The following is a 20967-nucleotide window of genomic DNA, read 5'->3' on the forward strand; positions in this document are numbered from 1 at the left end:
AATTGGATAATCCACTTCCAGAAAGAAACTTAACTTGACTTTGGAATTATACCTTCTCATAACTTCTCATCTCACCCCGGTATTGCCTTCTAGGGCTAGGCCATTTCCTTACATAATAGCCCATGATATATTTGTCAAAGGCTGTCATCTAGTAGTCACCAAGCGGCATTAGGGGTGCTGTGGGACTGGGAATAATAGCGGATTTCTCTTAAAAAAAAAAAAAAAAGCTAAAATATACATTGAATCTTGTGAACTCTGCTGAATCTATTCCATGTGCTTAAAAGGACTTCTGAGAAGTAATGTGACTAACCTATGAGAAATCTAAGTTGGTCCTAGGGAGTTACGACTCCTCAAGATGCATAGGAGAGTGGATGCCAGGCACTGGAATGTTGGGTTGGAGGAAGTGCTGCCCTGAAGAATGGCTCTGAGTTCTCCCAGAGCTCCTTTCCATCCCCTTCTCTTCCCATCCTCTCTCTCTTTCCCCCTACCGCCACCCACTCAGACTCCCAGCACACTTCCTCTATTCAGAATAAAACTAAAACCCTCTTGGAATGCATCATTCTTTAACTGATGTAAACCCTGGTAAATAACTTCCCCTGACCTTCCGTGCCTGGATTTAAGATGCTGCTCAGATTGGATGCCCCCTGAGATTCCCTGTCACAGAGGTATTCAAAGGTAAAAACAGCCTCAGGATATCCTACTCAAGGGATTTTCACCTAAATGTCGAAAAACAACTCTTTGCATATTACAGAAATGCCATACTCTTGGACATGTGGAAACAGGAAGGTCTTGGGCAAAGGGGCTACTGTCCTTTCAACTTATATGCCACCAGCTGCCACCTACTCCAGCTAATGGTAAGGTTAGAGCACCAGGCAGGGGTACATCAAAGCTTACTGACCTCTACCTATTTGTAAAGCTTTCTATTCATGATCCACAGCAGAGACACTAACTTCCAGTGTGCCACTAACCCCTTTGGCAGTCTGGAGAAATGCACAAAATACATAGGATTGCCAAGGAAGCCAATTTTATTGATATACAGTTATCAAATTATTAAACACTTACACCTGTGATATAATAGATGTGCTTCTTTATAAAATCACACAATTTAGGAGTGGGTTTAATAATTACCATAATTTCCAATAGTGGTACACATAAACAATAGTTTGAGGTAACTGTAACATGTGAATATCTATGATTCCTGGTGATGACAGAGTCACAGGTACTAATATTGCTGTAGTTTGCAGCCTATTTTCCCAATGAAAAGAAATGCTAAATTTTAATTCAAGATTAATGGAAATAGAGCTTTCTTTTTCCTATTCAAGTTCTCAGATCTCTTGATTTCCATTCCCGGGCCCCTCAGGATTTGGAACTCCCAATCTACGGAAATGTGAGTTTTCAGAAATTGTATATACATGGAATTGGAGAAGGGGAGAGCAAGGTTGAGGGCCCAACTGACTGGCAGACTGGCTTCTCAGGCAGGTCCTCCCTGGATGTTTATACCTCAGTGAGTGTCCTGTAGTTCCTGAGCCTGGTCCTCGTTTCCAAATGTGCAGAAACTCAGTTTGTATCGGTTCTCCCAGGGGCACCCTGGCTTTGGGAGATGGATTGATAAAAACCAAAGTCACAGGAGACTTACTGACTTTTTAAGAAACAAAAGAGTCTGCTTCAGGTCCTTGACTCTTCTCTTCTTCCAGAACCCACATGGTTACTTATCATTTAGGCCTGTGCTCATCAGTAAAAGAAATTTTGAACAAGCATCCCAATATGTGTATAATTATTTCTAAATTAGACACATACTGCTGTGCTAAAATGCTAGGGGTATTTTAAATACAAAACAAAATAAGATACACAAGGCTTTAAAAGGGGAATAAAAATATGAGGACTAATTAGATATTTCCTATGTTTAATAAAAATAACACATTCCTTTCTGTCCCACATACTAGAATCTTTTTATTCTATCTCCTTTTCCAACAAATACTTTTCTGAACTGCCTGCAGCCTTCGGGACACCCTTCCTTTCTTTTATGCAGCGGTAACACTGAACACAGTCAAATGTAAAATGCACTCTGACTTGCAGCTCTGCTCTTCTCAGGCCCACATGACACTGACTCCTAGTGTCAGTCCAATGTGATGGCATTAAACTCTATCTTCTCAAAAAGAATGTTTGAGCATGAAATACTTAGGATTTTACTTACCAGCAACAGCAGGTGTTTAGATCATAGGCATTTGTTTCCATTTCTCAAAAAAATGTCCACCCACTTTGAATCCACAGGTTTGTATTGATAGGCCAGCTGTTTGTCTATCAGGTCCTTTGCATCTATAAATTCATCATACAGGCTATCCATGTCTAAAATATGTCATATGTATGTATGTATGTATTTATGTTTGTTTGTTAATCCTCATCCAAGGATATTTTCCCACTTATTTTTAGAGAGTGGAAGCGAGGGGGAGAGGTAGAGGGAGAGAGAGAGAGAGAGAGAGAGAGAGAGAAACATCAATGTGACACAACGATTAGTTGCCTCCCACATGTACCCCGACCAGGGATGGGGATTGAGCCTACAATCAAGTCCGTGTCCTTGACAGGAATTGAACCGGAACTCTTCAGTCTGCGGGCTGATGCTTTATCCACTGAGCCAAACTGGCTAGGGGATAAAATATGTCATTTTTAAATGCTCTGAAGCACACTGGATGTCATCGTAAGTTAAACATCTTCTTCTCAGGGAAAATGGTGAAATCGAAGTTGGATTCCAAATAAGTTGCAGTTCTAGTAAAGAAATTAAGAAGGTACTGTTTCACTTGGCTTCCCTTTTCTGTTGACATTTATTTTTTTAAATTCGGGAACAATCTTATATCAAACAGCTCAGGTGCAGCCAGGTTATTCTTTTTACAGGCTCTTTATGGCCTCTTCAAAGACCATCAAACAGTGCTGGCAAACAGCATATAAACTTCTGTGTTACTGCAGTCCTTTTCTCCATTCTCATCCTCAATATATTTCCAAATCAAAAAGGATATTATTCTTGTCCCACACTTTGAAAATATGATTTTATTTTCAAATAGAATAACATAGGCCAACATTTTAGCATGGTTTCTATGGCTGGGAGCAATGATGCCCCAGTGATGCCCCCTTGTAGACACATGTCTACAGAGGTTATCTCCTTCCATTCCTATTAAGTAAAAAAACTCATTAAGTGCTTCTTTGCATTTGATAAAAATGACCACAAACTTTCATTATGAAAATCTCAATATCACATTTAAGCAATCACAACCCTTTTTAGTGATGTTGTATATAAGATGTGCAGGTCATTGAATAGGTAAGATCTTTTCATTATCCCTGTTAAGAAGTTTATAGACTGTATGGAATTTGCCAAAATTTACATTTGTACTGTCTGATAAATACGCAGATAGATGAGTTTGCATTTGGAAAAAATATCAACAATCTTTTGTTTCATGATTTCAGCAGTTTCGTTAAATCCTCATAGGTATCAAGCCCACTATTTGAAACTCCATTTTCAAGTCAAAGTACCTAAGAGCTAGAGGGAACATTTTCTTGATCCATGATTTGGCTCATCCCTTGAGGTTGATATGCTGTAGAAAGCATCATTGTTGGTGAGATATGGCAAAATCAGCTCTACGCTGTAAGGGGCCAACACATCTGTTATCCAAATTTCTTCTTTTGTTTTCCCACAGGATATTTTACTTGCAACCTCTGAATCAGAAAATGTAAATTTACTCAGTTTCATAGATCAAGGGAACATATGATAATACATGTTTGTGTGGTATGCCCAAGCTAATTCATTCAGCAGCTGCTATTTTTGACTGAACACTGGTGTCTTTTGGGGACATGAAAACACTTTAAAAAATATTTCTATTGATTTCAGAGAGAGAGAGGGAGAGAGAGATAGGAACATCAATGATGAGAGAGAGTCATTGATCGGCTGCCTCCTGCACACTACTCACTGGGGATTGAGCCTGCAACCCGGGCATGTGTCCTTGACCGGGAATGGAACTGTGACCATGCTGGCTGGGCTGAAAACACTTTTGATTGGTTTAGAGGTACTTGCCTGCCTCATCCTGGACTTGTGAAATAAAAGCTTTTACATCTCCTTCTCCACAGTATCCAATTGCAAGTTTTTTTCCCCATATGGTGCACTATGCTCTGTTTGGGTTATTTACCTCCCTAATCCATCTGTCATTAAAATAACAGTCATTCAGCCTTCTTTTTTGGTGATGGAATCATGCTTGCGTTGGTATTATAATTCTCATTTTCTTTATCTACACCTGAAGTCAAGCTGGTTTAGCTACACACACATAAATCAGTCCTCACTCCCTGTCCGGGCAGTCCCAGGGTAAGACTTGTTTCCTCCAGAATAAGCAGCAGGGAATCCTCACTGTTCCACCCCCTACTCACTGTGATTTACTGTAGTTACTGAATCTTCTCTGGGCCTTAGTTTCTTTGTGAAATGACACTTACATAATACTTATCTCATTGCATCCTTGGATATTTCTCTAATCCTCACCTGTGAAGTGTTTGGTGCAGTGCCCCAAATAGAAAAGAAATATCTACTGTCCTCTACCTGGACCTCAACCCATATACTTCTCACTCCCGCCTTACATCATAAGTCCCTAAACTCCACTTTCCCCCAGGACACTTGGCCACATGCAGCCCACACAAACTCATCCTGATCATGCTGTTCTTTTAGAAATCAAATTCTCTACACAAGGGCCCTTGATGGAATATTACTTTCTCCATTTTTAAAGAGGATAAACCCAACCCTCTTCAACTTCCAGGGCCAAGGGCATACCTTCCTCTCGGCCACTTGCGCTCTCCTCCAGGCAGCTCCCCGACGACGCTGAACCAAGACTCCCCCCACCCCCGCAGCACCTGCCCCGCGTCCTCTGGGCTCCCGCCGCAGGTCATCTGGTTTGCCTTCGTGGCCTTCTGGCTCCAGGTTGAGGACTCCCGGGTCCGGGCAGGCGATCCGCCTACGGGAGCGGCCTTGTGTCCATGTTGGGGGTGTCCGTGGTCTCCATGCTCCTCTCTCCCTCACCAGCTTCCGACATGCTGGGCAGACCTGGCCCCTGCGCTCTCTGTTGTGGACCCGGTGGATGCCACTGTGTCCGCCCCGTGACTAAGATGCCTGGGCCGCACCTCCTGGCTTCCGGGGCTGCAGAGGGACGAATTTATGCGACCCAAGTAGGGGGCGGAGTCCTCTCGCCAAAGCTCATGTTCATTGGCTGAGCCTGCCTGACACTCAGCCATGCACCGGCGTCCCATTGGCCTCAGGGCGCGCGCTCTAAGCCGGGGGATCCGTCTTTCCCGAGCGCAGGGGGGCGGGTGCGGAGGGGCCCCGGGAACCGGCGGGAGATTTCCTGTCCCGCCCCGCGGAAGGCCAGGGTGCCGCCCTCCGTCCGCTGACGCCGCGGCCCCCTCTCGCCGGTCTCAGGGCTTCACGGAAGAGAAAAAGAGCCAAAAGTAAGACAAAACCAGTTCAAATCCCCACAGTCAAACAGCAAGTTCGAGGAAAACAACTGCACATGAGAAAAGCATAATTAAGCAAAAGTCCGTTTCGCAAAGGCAAAGCAAATAACTGAAATCCAAGGGGGTGAATTTAAGAAAAGGTAAAACCCGAATCTAACTTCAAATTTAGGATATTGATACCGATTTCTACTTAGACCTCGATAAGCAAAACTTCACGGTCAGTAAATCGAACTCTTCGTACTGATGGCCTTTCCTCTGAAAAGGCGGCAGGGGGCACTAGATGCTGTGGTTTCCTTCAGGCAGGCGAGGCGGTTTAGCCTTGTCAGTTATTTTCAAACATCGCGTAGTTTGCTCTTAAGGGGATGCTTAAAAACAAAACAAAACAAAACAAAACAAAAAAAACCTATCCCCTATGTGGGAAAACAGGGAGATGGTCTACGTAGAATAATGTTTATGTGACAAAAGGTTAACAATTTCTGCATCACAACCTGTTGACTAAGGAGTAGAAATACTGTGTGTGGTGGGGGCACGGGCAATTAGAGGGCCTGCAGGGAAATTTTGAGCTGGGCTCTGAGAGAGGCAGGCATCTTACCCAAATAGATTTTTTGGAACTAAAAAACAAATATTAAAGGACAGCAGCCGACCCCCTGTTCTCGGCCTGCCCCCTGGACCTATTGTGAACGTTTGCCAAGGACATGGGACTTTCCATGAAACACTGGGACCGAGGGATTTCCCAGGACTGGGGACTTTCCTATAAACAATAACAACAACAACATCTAATATTTAATGAGTACCAGTTATGTGCCAGCCGTCTTCTAAGCATTTTACAGGCATCAGATTTCTTTGATCTTTTTCTTTAAAAAAAAAAATGTTTTATTGGTTTTTTACAGAGAGGAAGGGAGAGGGATAGAGAGTTAGAAACATCGATGAGAGAGAAACATTGATCAGCTGCCTCCTGCATACACCCTACTGGGTTTGTGCCTGCAACCAAGGTACATGCCCTTGACCGGAACCGAACCTGGGACCCTTCAGTCCGCAGGCCAACGCTCTATCCACTGAGCCAAACCAGTCAGGGCAGATTTCTTTGATCTTCACAACAACCCTCTGAGATAGGTACTATGTCATGCCTATTTTACAGAGGAAGAAACTGAGGCAACATAGTCAAGGCCATGCTAACAGTTGAGAAGTGTCAAGTCCAGGTTTAAGGAAAGGGTGTGCCAAGCCCATAGGTCATTCAGCTTGGGTTCCAATAATGGCTTCATTGCATATATTATTAATACAAAAAAGCATATAACATTATGCTGAGCACATAGAAAATATAATAGTGTTTGCTATTATTATTAAAAGAGTGGTCCTTGCTTTCCAAGAGCTTAAAATCTATTACAAAAGGTCCTAGCCAGTTTTCTCAGTGGTTAGAGCATGGCCTGCAGTCTGAAGAGTCCCAGGTTCAATTCCAACAAAGGGCACATATCTTGGTTGCAGGATCTGTCCCCAGCACCCCCCCCCGTCCGGATGCTTCTGGAAGGCAACCTATCGATGTGCCTCTTTCACATCCATGTTTCTCTCTCTCTCCCTCACTTCCATTCTCTCTAAAAAAATAATGGAAAAATATCCTCGGGTGAGGATTAGCAAATAAATAAATAAAAATATTTCAAGAGGTTGCTTGATTCATAAAGCAGTAGAGGTACCTATTGAATGGATGAATGGTACAGATAATAGTTACAGGCCAGTGTCAGAGGAGGGAATACCTGTGAAACAGGTCTGGGTCACAGGTTGTTCAGTGTGGCACCTGCTTAAAATGCTACCTGAGCAACTGAGATTAATTAGCCTTTGATCCTGAATGGCTTGACTAATCATTATATTCTTGGTGTTTTACTATCACGTGGCTGTATGTGTGCCTAACTAAACCTATAATTAATTTTTATTGGTCACTCAGATTCTCTTAAGGAATGGTTTGGTATGTACTTTTATAGCTGGAGGGAACATTTATTAATTTTTGGAGGAAGCATTTATTAATTTCACAAATCGATATCTGTTAGATGTCAAGCCCTGGAGTCGGACTCAGAAATAAACATGGTGCCGAGTCAGAGACTTCCTCTGGAGTGAGGAGGCTGGGAAGGGAGATTATTTTAATGAGAGGGAGCCAGCAGACAAGGAGTCTGGGGACCCACAGTGAAGGCAGCAGGACTGGCCTGAGAAAAGGTCGTTGGTGGGAAAAGGGCTTCATGCCTTGGGAGAACCAAATGAGGGCACTTGGTTGGGATGATGGAACTGTGAAATAGAAGCAGAGTAAATTGGTTCAGCAACAAGCTGTGCTCACAGAGAGCCAAGGCTAAGCATGCTTTCTCACCTCTGAGCCTTCTATTAAAGTCATCTGGCCTGTGCAGCCTCCAGATGTTGCTGTGTGGAAACTTTACATCATGGGGTGGGAGGTCTTTGCGCTCAGCTTGTTTTTCACTGGTTGTCCTTAACGGAGTTTAATGCTGGATATCTGTGTACACTTACATCCAGAAGAGCCTCTGTCTTGAACAAATGACTCATCATTCTTTTTTTTTTTGCTTATCAGTGAAGGAATTATGTTCTTTTCTGTCATAAGGTGGATTTACTTACCTTTACTAGCATATATGTCTAATATTCATCTTACCCAAATAGATTTTTTGGAAATAAAAAACAAATATTAAAGACAGCTCTATCTGCCCTAGCCGGTTAGGGCCAGTGGTTAAATGTCACTCTCCTCCTCCACCCTCACTCCCCCCACCTCACCCCCCACCCCCGCCCCCAGACCAAAGGGTTTTATTGTCAGTCAAGAGCACATACCTGGGTTGCAGGCTGGATCCCTTGCCCGGGTCAGTGCACATGTTAGAGGCAACCAATCGATGTGTCTCTCTCACACTGATGTTTCTCTCTTCCCACCCTCACTCCCTTTTACTCTCTCTAAAAATCAACGGAAAATTATCCTCCAGTAAGGATTGAAAAGAAAGATGGCTCAATCTCTTCTATTCTATTAGTCTCCGTAGAGCCACTACTGTACTTATGTTACTTGGAGTGTAAAAATCAAGCAGGAAATTGGCTTGGTGAGAAAGAGGACTTGATGTACAGGGTCAACCCATGTGACTTCTTCAGATCACTTTGAGCAAACAACCCTTAATGCAATAAAAATGGCATCTTTGAGGAAAAGCAGTTTATCTTGTCTGATAAGGCTGCCTTTACTCAATACATTAATGTTGCTCTGATAACACATTTTAAGCAGTGTTTTTAATTTAAAAGAGAAAGTCCCAAGAGAAGATGTAAGCTGAAAAATAGGTCATGGTACTACTTGAAAACATGCAATTGAGGGTCATTTAAAAAATCCTCTCCACAGTGCAGTAAGATTCACTGTAAAGGGGAAATTGGGTCCAAATGTAACGAGAGGCAAGATTCAGTCCTTTCTTTTTTCAGTTTGATTTAGGAGACCAATTGTTTAGGAAGTTAAGTGGTATCTCCAACACATTTCTTGGAAAGAAGGCAGTGAATATGCAAGGAGCTGAAATTTAAGTCAGGTCGGGGTAGAATGTTACTTTTTTAAATTTATTTATTTTTGTGCAATTTATTTTTATTTTTTTAATTTTATTTTATTGTTTAAAGTATTACAAATAGTAACACATGTGTCTCCTTTTTTCCCCCATTGACCTTGCCCTGGCCTCCCCACCCCCCAGCACATACTTACTTACTTTTAAAACAACAGCACACCTGTAATACCTTGGGCAGGCTTTGGAAAACCTAGCAGCACTTGTATAACCTACCTTCTCAGGCTAGATTTATAAAGATTATTGGGATGAAGATGGAGAGAAAGAAATTGGATTATTTATGAAATTACTTTAAAATTTTGATAAATTATTCCAGTTAACCAAGTGATTGGCTTATAGGCTTAAGTTCAATCAGTGACGCTCCAAGGCCAGATGAGTCAGAAATGGCTAATTTCTCTCCTTCACAATGACTGGTGCTGTGGAAAAATGTAATCCCTTTTGCAAAGAAGTCTATCTTTACAAGAAGTTTAGGAAATTTTTTTTCCCCTTCATTTTCTTAAATATCTCCTTGGAGGCTTCTGAGATGCCTTATTCAGTGGTTCCCATACTTGCTGCCCATTGGAATCATTTGAGCATCTTTAAAAACTACTGATGCCTGGTTGATTCCCACCTGCAGATCATGTAATTTAGTTGGTATGGGCTGCAACCCAGACATAGGGAGTGTTCTTAATAATAATCTTTTTATATTGAAATGATTATGGATTTTCATGCTGATATAAGAAATAATACAGAGATATGCCTTATACCCTTGAGCTAGCTTCCACTTATGGTAACATTTCCCAAAACTCTAATATAATACCACAACCAAGATATTGACACTGATACAGTCAAGATCAAGAACATTTCCATCACCACAAGGATCCCTCCCTCAAGTTGCCATTTTATAATCACTTTCCCACCCACTCCAACACCCTCAATAACTTATGGCAACCACTCATGTGTTCTCATTTTTATAATTTTGTCATTTCAAGAATATTATAAAAATGGAGCCATCAAGTATGTAACTTTTAGGGATCAGCTTTATTCAGTCAGCATAATGCTTTGGAGATTCACCCAGGTTGTTGCATCTGTCAATAGAACTTCCTTTTATTATTGAGTAATAGTATGGCTATGCCACAGTTTGTTTAACCATCTCTATGTATTCAGGTTTTGCTATTAGGTATGTGTGAATATACCTTGTCATTTCTCTGGAATAAACAGCCAGGAGTAGAATTATTGGGTTGTATGGTAGGTGCATGTTTAGTTTTTAATAAAAATGCTGAACGATTCTTCAGAGTGGCTTGTGAAAGTAAAAGCAAAATGGAGTTGATATTGTCAAGAGAGCAATCTAAAATGGAGCCCACTCTTAACTGGGCTAAACCACAAACAGATACCTCAGATACAGCTTCTGGAACCGGCTCTGAATCACTGTCCTCTCTATTAAGAAATTTAATTTTCAGAGGCAGGGTGGGGTGGAGCTGCATAGGTTGCTGTGTAGGGGTTTCTGGTGAAGATTCTTGGCATTTGGTGAGCAATATCAGGAGCCCACATGGGCCAATGGCACCATGGAAGCTGGGGTCAGAGACACATCTTTTCTGGTTCATTGGCCAAGAGGAAGGGCGGAAACCACATCCCCAAAAGATGGAAAGACTGTCTCCCAGTTGGACAGAGGATTCCTGGGGCATGTTTCATTGCTTTCAAAGTTGCTTTGAAAAAGAGTTTTGAAGACAGACATGGTCCTGGAGAAAGTTTTTGCCCCTTTAGATATTTTCAACAAAATCCAAGAACAGAATGAAGAACTTGGACTGATTACTGAATTAACATATACTTATCGCTATTGCAAACCTCTACACTGAGAGGCCTCCTCGGAAGCCCCTTTGAACTGGCACCTAGGTCCTAAGGTTGTTCAATGCCTCCCGCACATGTGTGTCTATTGCTCTGGCCAGTGTGAATGGAGACATCCAACAGATTTTTCCTTTGGCTTCAGTTGATGGCAGTGTTTAGACATAGCAGCAAATGGGGATCATGCAGGAGGCCCTGGCTAGCCCTTCAAGTTAATATTTAGGCTTCTCCAGATGTTTGATCTCGTGCAACACTAACCTCTGTATGCTGTGCTCTGAAAGCCAGGTTGGGCACCTACAAATAATGAAGACAGAACTGAGACAGGCCTCAAATTGAGGCTTTACTCCACCACAGGCAATGTGACCTCAGCCCATTGCTGAACCTCACAAGTAAAGTGACACAGGGATACTGGCCTTGGATGTTGTGGAGATTAACTGAAGTGGTGTATTAGTGGGCCTGGGCATTAGGGGTTGAATAAATGATAATTTATATCCCATACCCTGTCCTGAGTGGGCCTCTTACTGCATAGGTTCACTGCGCTAGGCCCCTATTATCAGCTGCCCCCAGGATTAACCTAAGCCCTTGCCACTCACCAGGTAGATTCCCCTGACTTGTACTCACTTTCCCCAACTACAATTATATATGTACTAGAGGCCAATGCATGAAATTCGTGCAAGAATAGGCCTTCCTTCCCCCGGCTGCTGGCACCAGCTTTCCTCTAGCACCCAGGACCCAGGTTTCCCTCCAGTCACCAGCAGGCACCCGGGACCGGCCTGGCTTCCCTAGGGCCGCCCGCAGGCACCTGAGACCCAGGCTGGCTTCCCTCCAACACCGGCATCTTTAGGAAGGACGTCCGGAATGATGTCCAGAAGATGTCCAGCCTAATTAGCAAATTACCCTTTTATTATTGTAGATAAGGCACTCAAACCTTTACAAAATGTGTCCTGAATCCTTTTTCTAAAATACTTATCATGAGACATAAGTCCAACTTCCACAACAGACTTTTGACATTTCTCTTGATTAACCTAGACTCAGCTTCTGCCCTCTTCAACTCTATTCAAAGTTTCCTCTTTTAACTGTAACTGCACATCCTGCTTTTTGCTTCTGCCATCCCCAACCTCCAGCTCCATTTTATAACCACATAACTTCTCTCCCCTTTTGGCCTTAATGGCCATGGCCTAAGTTCCTTCCTACTCCTCATTCACCATCCAACTTCCAATTCTTTCCTTTTTATGCAGCCTTTGATCCCACCCCCACAAAAGAAAGACCACAGGTAACAGCATCTCAAAACTCAATAGGCATCTTTATTACTCATCTACTAATTCTATTATATTTATTTATTCAATTTTATTAAGTTTTAAAATATGTTAAAATTAAGAAATATTTATCTGTCTATCATTCTATCATCTATCTTTCTATTTATGGAAAACAGCTGGTAGCAAAAGTGGCACCTGCACTCCCAGCATCTCCTACATCACATAGCCATAGTACAGAGAAATGTCAATTTCTTTTTCCTTCTCAATGAAATGCTGAATTTTCCCCAATTTGGCAGCATTCTCACGCTCTAGTTGAGCCTTCCTCTTCATGGCCTCTCGATCTGGCCTCTGCTCCTTTGTGATGGGTGTTGACATTATTGGCCCCAGAACCTCAGGTTTCCTCCATGGAATTGGTTGGAGGGCGAAATCCTGGAGTAGATAGTAGTTGTGAGGCTTGAGCGGGGTCCGGGGCTGGCTCACAGAAGAGTGAACAGGCTCCCGCTTCAAGAAAGCACAAGATGATGTTTTGTAGGGCCCAGGCCTAGAAGCAGGAGGCTGAGGGACACTAGGCCGGGCAGGGTTGTTCGAACCTTTTTCGGCTGGGTTCGTCGGCATTAGCCGAGCTGGTCTGGCAGTACATGTCAAAGATGCAGGAGTTGGCAGGGATGCATTGACTGCAGCATGCTTGGCAGGGTTGGTCACAGCAGGCCGACGTGATGCCAGAGACTGTGGCCTGCGAGGACCAGGTCGAACTTGAGGCTTGTCCATGGTTGGAAAAACCAATGGCACCAACTTGACCTTCCCAGGAGAAGGCAGCTTGTCCTGGGATGGAGGTGGAGACCCTTTGTCAGCACTTCCGTGTGGTTTTTTGGGTCTGACTTGAGTTTTCTCAGGATCTTTGCCCTCACGGGGCATAACCAGCCATGGTTTGGTAGCTGGGCGTGGCTGGGGGCCTTTAGGGTTGCTTGAGTTTCCCAGGGCCTGCGAGGAAAACAGGTCAGCTTTCTCATCTCTCTTCTTGCCCAGTGCATGGAAAACCTGCACAGACTCCAGCATGTGCACACGGAGGCCACTGCGAGGCTTTTTGATGGCCTCTTGTGGCAGCTCAGGATGACTTTTCTTCCTCTTCATCTTGGGAATGGCTGGCTTCTCCTCTGCCTTGACTCTGTTCCCTGACTGCTTCCTCTCCTCAGCTCTCTTGGAGTAATTTTCTTGGTTTCTTTTGGTGTTTTCCTGCCCATGGCTCTTAGTATTGCTGGTCCTGCTGGCTGCAGCTTTCTGAGGTTTGCTGTTAGAATGCTTGGCCATGTTCGAAGGAGCCCTGCCACCAGCTGCAGCATTGCAAGGAACCACTTCTTCCACAAACACACAATCTGGGCTCTCGGGCTTGATCTTGGCCTTGGGAGCATCACTGATAGGCTCAGAGGCTTTATGTTTGATCTTGCTGCCTTGATCAGAGCGAGTCTTTCTGACACTTGACTTTTTCTGCACTTCGTGCAATTTGAGGCCCCTGGTGTCTTTGGTTTTGATCACCTTGGGTCCTTGGGCCTGATCAAGGTCATCCAAGGAAGTTAAGACCTGTGGAAGGTGAATACCCTTCACCAGTGTGTCGATGTCTGCAAAACTGTCATTAGATTCAGTCCCATTTTCAAGTGTCCCTTGGTCCTTAAGACTCAGGCTATTCTTTCCCAAACCAGAGTAGTCACAACCAGGCTGCTTGTCTTTGCCAAGGGGATCAGTGCAGACCAGGACCTGGGGAATGTCAGGCACTTCTAAAGGGAGCAGTGGAGAAATGAGAAAGTCTCTTAGTTGTGACCTACTCATCTATAAAATCACAATAATAATGTTATAACAGTGATAATTAATGAATTCGTGATATGTTACGTATGATTTATAAAAACAAATATTAAGTTCTGGAAAGACAAAAAGAAAAATCATATACAACAGGAATACAAAGACATATATAGATATTAGTACAAATTTGGGCACATAGCAAGCATCAAAGTCTAATAAATTTACTAAGAAAATAAGTTCTGTTTTATACACATGATATCATAAAAGTAAATATTGCCTATTCTAATTTAGTGAATACTTTAACCAGAAAACAACCGAAAATATGTGATTTTGAATAAGTTCCTTGCCAGTACATATGGACAGAGAAGATATATCAGTAAAAATTGCATAACAGGCAGAACAATGCAATCAGTGTACATGGATATGTGCTCCAATAAGTATATATGTTGACCAATATTTCAGTAAGAACTGGTTTAAAATAGAGAGTCAAGTAAGTGTAAAGGAATTCCATTATTGTGCTCGTTCATGTTTCTCTGAATACTCCCCAGCAAGTAATAGATACTTAGTATATTAGAAATATATATTCCAACTAGAGGCCCGGTGCACAAAAATTTGTGCACTGGGGCGGGGGGTCCCTCAGCCCAGCCTGCGTCCATTTGCAGTCCAGGACCCCTTGGTGGATGTCCACCTGTCGACTTAGGCCCACTCCCCAGGGGATCAGGTGTAAGCTTGCAGTCAGACATCCTTCTGGCAGCCAGGGAGCCCTTGGGGGATGTACGACTAAAGGCTTAGGCCCCCAAGGGATCTGGTCTAAACCGTTAGTTGGGGGGTGAGGAGGGGACCAAGATGGCGACATAGGTAAACACCGGAGATTGCTGCCTCGAACAACCACTTCAAAAATACAACTAAAAGACGGAACGGACATCACCCAGAACCACAGGAAGGCTGGCTGAGGAGAGACTCTTCAACTAGAAGGAAAGAGAACAGCATACCGAGGCTCAGAGGAGGCACAGTGTGGAAAATACAAAGGTACGGAGGTGCGCGTGGAGCGGGCTGGTGGCTGAGGGCGCTGTTGTCGTTTTCAATCAGGAGGAAGTCCCAGGCTCTGAGCTCCAGATCCAGGCGAGTCTCTAGGGACTCAGACTCAAACGGGAGAAGCGGGATTGTCTGGCATCGGTCGGAACGCCAGGGCAGCTTTCTCTCCGAGGTTTGCAGCGGTTGCTGGGGTTCTGAGAAGCAGAGCCTGTGGGAACGGGACTGAGAGCAGCCATAACTGCTCCCTCCACCCGCCCTGTTGATCCCCTGGGACCCGCTCCGCCCAAGCCCTGCGCAGAGCCATTTGCCGGATAGCCTCAGGCAAAGGCTAGATTAGCACCTCCCCAGAGGACAGCAGTTTTCCCACTACAGACACAGCTGATTCTCACAGCCAGTCAGCCTGGTGGTCAAATCCCTGTAGTATTAACTACAACAATCAAGGCTTAACTAGAACAAGACTGCGCACAAAGACCACAAGGGGGTACACCAAGAAAGCATAAAAACTGTGGAGACAAAAAAACATGACAGAAATGGAGGATATAGAGCTAAAAAACGCACTTTTGACGGCTTTTAATAATTTGCTAGAAACTGCCGATAAACTTATTGAGATATACAAGAAATCTAATGAGACCCTTGATGTTGTGATAAAGAACCAACTAGAAATTAAGCATACACAGACTGAAATAAAGAATATTATACAGACACCCAACAGCAGACCAGAGGAGCACAAGAATCAAGTCAAAGATTTGAAATGCGAAGAAGCAAAAAACACCCAACTGGAAAAGCAAAATGAAAAAAGAATCCGAAAATACGAAGATAGTGTAAGGAGCCTCTGGGACAGTTTCAAACGCACCAACATCAGAATTATAGGGGTACCAGAAGATGAGAGACAGCAAAATATTGAAAACCTATTTGAAGAAATAATGACAGAAAACTTCCCCTACCTGGTAAAAGAAATGGACATACAGGTCCAAGAAGCGCAGAGAACCACAAACAAAAGAAACCCAAAGAGGACCACACCAAGACACATCATAATTAAAATGCCAAGAGCAAAAGACAAAGAGAGAATCTTAAAAGCAGGAAGAGAAAAAGACACAATTACCTACAAGGGAATACCCATATGACTGTCAGCTGATTTCTCAACAGAAACTTTGCAGGCCAGAAGGGACTGGCAAGAAATATTCAAAGTGCTGAATACCAAGAACCTACAACCAAGATTACTTTATCCAGCAAAGCTATCATTCAGAATTGAAGGTCAGATAAAGAGCTTTACAGATAAGGAAAATCTAAAGGAGTTCATCACCACTAAACCAGTATTATATGAAATGCTGAAAGGTATCCTTTAAGAAGAGGAAAAAGAAGAAAAAGGTAAAGATACAAATTATGAACAACAAACATGCATCTATCAACAAGTGAATCTAAGAATCAAGTGAATAAATAATCTGATGTACAGAATGAACTGGTGATTATAATGAATCAGGGACATAGAAAGGGAATGGAGTGACTATTCTTGGGGGGGAAAGGGTATTGGGAGATGCGGGAAGAGACTGGACAAAAATCATGCACCTATGGAATAGGACAGTGGGTGGGGAGTGAGGGGGGAAGGTGGGGCGGGAACTGGGAGGAGGGGAGTTATGGGGGGGAAAAAAGAGGAACAAATGTAATCTGAACAATAAATATTTAATTTAAAATTTTTTTTCTACAAAAAAAATAATAAAATAAAATACTGAAGTTGAAACATTAGTAGTGGGAGACTACATTACACACAAGACATCCTGTATATATACATATTCTTAGTTTTCTACATCACCGAGGTTTTCATTCTGTATATGTTGAAACACTGTGAAGAAGTCTTCATTTCATTTTCAATATGAGTGTTCTTTCATACTCAATATTACAAAAAGGAAGGGATTAGATGGAACAACCAATCTAACATCCTAATATAAAAGAGGAGGAAAAAATCGATTTTGTGAGAGATCCAATGACTTGTCCAAAGTCACAAAGCTATTAAGTGTAAAAATCTAAACTGAAATTAGGTCTGCAGACTTCTATATCATATTTCCCCAAACTATTCTATGCTCTTTTGACACTATTGCTAAATTTAGGTACAAATATCAATCCAATGAAAAACTTCAAAAAGGTTCTTTCCTTACCTGACATGGTCAGAGAAGAAGAGCAGATAACAACTGTAGATGCAAGGAATGACGATTTCTCAGTGGCTGAAGCCAAAGAGCACATGTGTCCAGTACGAAAGTCACTGGTCATACTGGCCACTGGTCACTGGTCACCAGTTACTGGTCACTGGTCAGTTGCGATGATCCAAATTTGTTTACAGACAACTCCATGGGCACCCCAAGATTCTACCAGGTGGTGGTAGGTTTGGTGGGAGAATGATGTCACAAAGCAGGCAGTTTAAAGGGATGAGAGAGCCAATCGGGAGGTCAGGTTCCCAAGTGGTCAGGATTGGACAGCGGGAGCTGTAGGGGAGCTAAACCAACACCTAAATGTCTGAGCTCTCAGGACACATGGGCTAGATGACAATACAGCTGTGATAGTCTCACTTTCCCCGGGCTCTTATGTTAGGGAAGTAATCTCAGTTTGTTACAGACATTCATGAATATCATTCACTGCTAGTTACTTATATTCTCCATATTGTATTGTATAACATGTTTATCATTATATATTTTGCTAATATCCTTAGAGAGAATGGAAAGGGGCATCTAGGTTGCACACTTACAGTTGTTCTGAAATCATACCAGTCCACCTCATTAGTGAATTTACTGTGGCTTTTGAGGAGAAAAGGAAGGGATTACGGAGCTCTTTCTGTCAGTTGGTTGAACAGTCAAATGAAGTTTCTTGAGTGTATTTTGTGCAGAATGATGTGGTCCAAGGCTCTTCCCTTGTAGTTTCTTCTCCTTGAATCCTACCTTCTCTGGGTTGGGCTGGGCCAGGCTAGGTTGACTTGCATCTCCTACCACTCCCATTTTTTCTCCTTCTTCATTGTAGGCATTGATTGTAGACAAGCTTTGACCTTGCATTCTGACACACATGGATGTTACTTCCTGTCCACTTGCAGGAGCAGGGACTACTTAGTAGTGTCTGATGCTTCCCCCAATGGACTCTGTCCATTTCAAGCAATGACCAAAGAGCTAGGAGTCAGCTGACTGCAAACCTTTCCTCTTCCAGCCTTTGGTTGCACTTCTTCTGCCCATCATTTGCTCCCTCAGGTTCCTTGGGCCATGTAGGCATCCTGCCATCCTGCCCTATCATATGTGAGAGGCCTTCACGATATGTTCCCTTTTCCTTCTCTCATAAAGTGTATCCAGTGTGGCAGTTACTGCAGTCTCCTCCCCCTTTGCAAACAGCCGCTGTAGAACTTTGGGCCTCTAGCATTCTCTGTCTGCCATGCTTGGGTGCAAAGCCAGGCAAAAGTGATGAGGAGACTAGTTAGAGAAAGACAAGGACATTCTTGGAGACTAGGGGACAGGCAAAGTGTAATTGTACAGGACGGAAGACATTCATGGGGATATTTTAGGTTCTGTGAAAAATACGTTGACACATTTTGGTCTCATTTTGTATTAAGAGAACAGACCATTTACATGTATGCACAACTTACCTAGTGCAGCAGATGCAAGGAATTTTGCTCACTACAGATTATAATCTTAAATACATTTTCATTTTCTTTCTTGTCATATTAGCTCAATTATATAAATCATTGGTGTGTTTGCAGAACAGAGATTGTCTTTGTGCTGTGTGTCAATGCTCTGGTTTTGTTCATTTGTTTTCTTCCTAGTCGTACTTTTTATTTATTTATTCATATGTATTATTGTATTAGAGATGTCCCCTTTATTTTCTATTTTGTCCCCCCCCATTGAACCACTCCAACCACCCCACCCCTGCCATCCCCCCTTCTACCTTCACCACTCCATTTTCTGGGTCCATGGGCTATGCAAACATGCATCCAAGTCCCCAGTTCATCACACCCACACCCACACCCACACCTTCCCTCTGAAATTTGTCAATCTGTTCCATGCTTCTATATCTTTAGGTGTACTTTGCTCATCAGTTTATTTTCTTCATTGGATTCCAGATATGAGTGAGATTATGTAATACTTGTCTTTCTCTGGCTTATTTCGCTTATCATAATACTCTCCAGGTCTGTCCATACTTTGCAAATGGTAAGAGTTCTTTCTTTTTTCACAGCCGCATAGCATTGCATTGTGTAAATGTACCACTGCTGTTTTCTCCACTCATCTGCTCATGGGGACTTGGGCTGTTTTCCAAATCTCAGCTACTTTAATTTGTGCTGCTTTCAACGTAGGGGCACATATATTGTTTCTCATTGGTGTTTCTGGTTTCTTAGGATATATTCCTAGAAGTGGGATCACTAGGTCAAATGAAAGTTCTATCTTTTTATTTTTTGAGGAAACTCTTGAGAGTTTTTCAGAGTGGCTGTACCAGTCTGCATTCCCAGCAGCACCCTAGTCTTATTTGCAAAGATTGCACCATGGTAAGACATATTGCACATTTTTCCCTTGACGAGTTTATCTTGAAGCATCATGAACTAGCTTGATCTGATGGATTTTGTGGAGAAACTTAAAAGGGGGTCTGTGAAAAAGGACGTTGTGGTGAGTTATGCTGTGCACACAAGCTTAAGGAACAGATGTGTACAGTCAGCCCAGTGTGGCCTGGGTTGCCTCTGTTATTCTTCCCCTGGTTAGTGCTTTTCTCACTAACCCTCTTGTTACTGTCAGAAGACAGTGCTGAGTTGCTAACCCAGTCTTCTACTGTAGGTTTACAGTTGTGTGTGTGGAAAATAGTACAATCATGTAGAAATAACAATACAACCATAAAGTCTGTGTTTCCCATACTCACAACTGTACACCTACTTTACCCCATGCTATCAATGGAGTAAGCTGGCTTGGGGGAGGAAGTCTATGGATCTAGTAGTTTCTCTTGATGGTAAGCTTTTAGGGTGCCTGTATCAATCTACCTTGTGCTTTTGACTTCCATTGTGTATGAAGTATGTGATCCAAGAGGCCGAGAGGCCACAAGAAGATCGCTCCTATAGTTGGAATCTCCAAAGACACATATTTCATTTATAGGCCAACATTTCCTCTTATGAGATGAGTTTTTTCAAAGATGGTGCATTCTTACCTGAGAAGAAATTGTGAGAAGTGTTGCAGTGTAGAGATATGGCTTAAAATGATAAATTTTTTCAAGTCTTTCCCTCTTGGAATCCTGCATTGCATTGCCAAATTCCCGATACTATTATGTAATATGAGACTAACACTATGAGCTAAATATCTGCAATCCAGACCAGTCTCTCCTTTTTCTGTGTCCCCATGGGAATCCTTAGCTACTGCAGTTAGGGGGCTCGTCACCTGCGACCCAGTGTGCCTATTGCTCTTGTCAGTGGGCATGGATGCTTCCCAGGATTTTTCTCTTGGGCTTTGCTCAGTTGATGGTGGTGTTTAGACAAGGCGGCACGTGCAGCCTGGGATCATGCAGGGGCCCTAGCTTGTTCTTCAAGTTAATGTTTAGGCTTCACCTGATGTTTGATCTCATGCACCAGTAACCTCTGGATGCTGTGTTCTGAAAGCCAGGTTGGCGACCTATGGCCACCTATGAAGCCTTCAGAGATAGGCCTCAAATAGAGGCTTTACTCTACTGCATGCAGTGTGAACTCATCCCATTACTGAACCTCTCCGGTAAAGTGACACAGGTATACTGGCCTTGCATGTTGTGAAGGTTAACTGAAGTAGTGTATTCATGGGCCAGGGGATAGGTGTGGAGTCAATGATCATTTATTTCCCACATCCTGTCCTGGGCGGGCCACCTACTGCAGACAATCACTTCTGTAGGCCCCTGTTATCATCTGCCCCAGGATAACTGTAAGCCCTTGCCACTCATCTGGTAGATTCCCCTAATTTGTTCTCACTTTCCCCAACTACATTCATATATGCGTAAGGCAACCCAATCCCAGAGGAAATGTGTCCTGAATATGTTTTCTGAAA

At 43.0% G+C, this 20967-nt stretch overlaps 1 long non-coding RNA gene across 1 annotated transcript; it reads right to left on the reverse strand.

The window, feature by feature from the left end:
* Positions 1–1007: 1007 nt before the first annotated feature.
* Positions 1008–5134, reverse strand: LOC139012444 (uncharacterized). The gene is made up of 2 exons (XR_011471868.1): positions 4802–5134; positions 1008–3705 (listed from the first exon to the last, which is right to left on the reverse strand). It is a non-coding gene; the product is annotated as an uncharacterized lncRNA (long non-coding RNA).
* Between the last annotated feature and the right edge of the window lie 15833 nt (positions 5135–20967).

Source organism: Myotis yumanensis, unplaced genomic scaffold (assembly GCF_028538775.1).
Source record: "Myotis yumanensis isolate MYYU_CA2020_CCGP unplaced genomic scaffold, mMyoYum1.0.hap1 SCAF_6, whole genome shotgun sequence".
In the NCBI taxonomy this organism is placed as follows: domain Eukaryota; kingdom Metazoa; phylum Chordata; class Mammalia; order Chiroptera; family Vespertilionidae; genus Myotis; species Myotis yumanensis.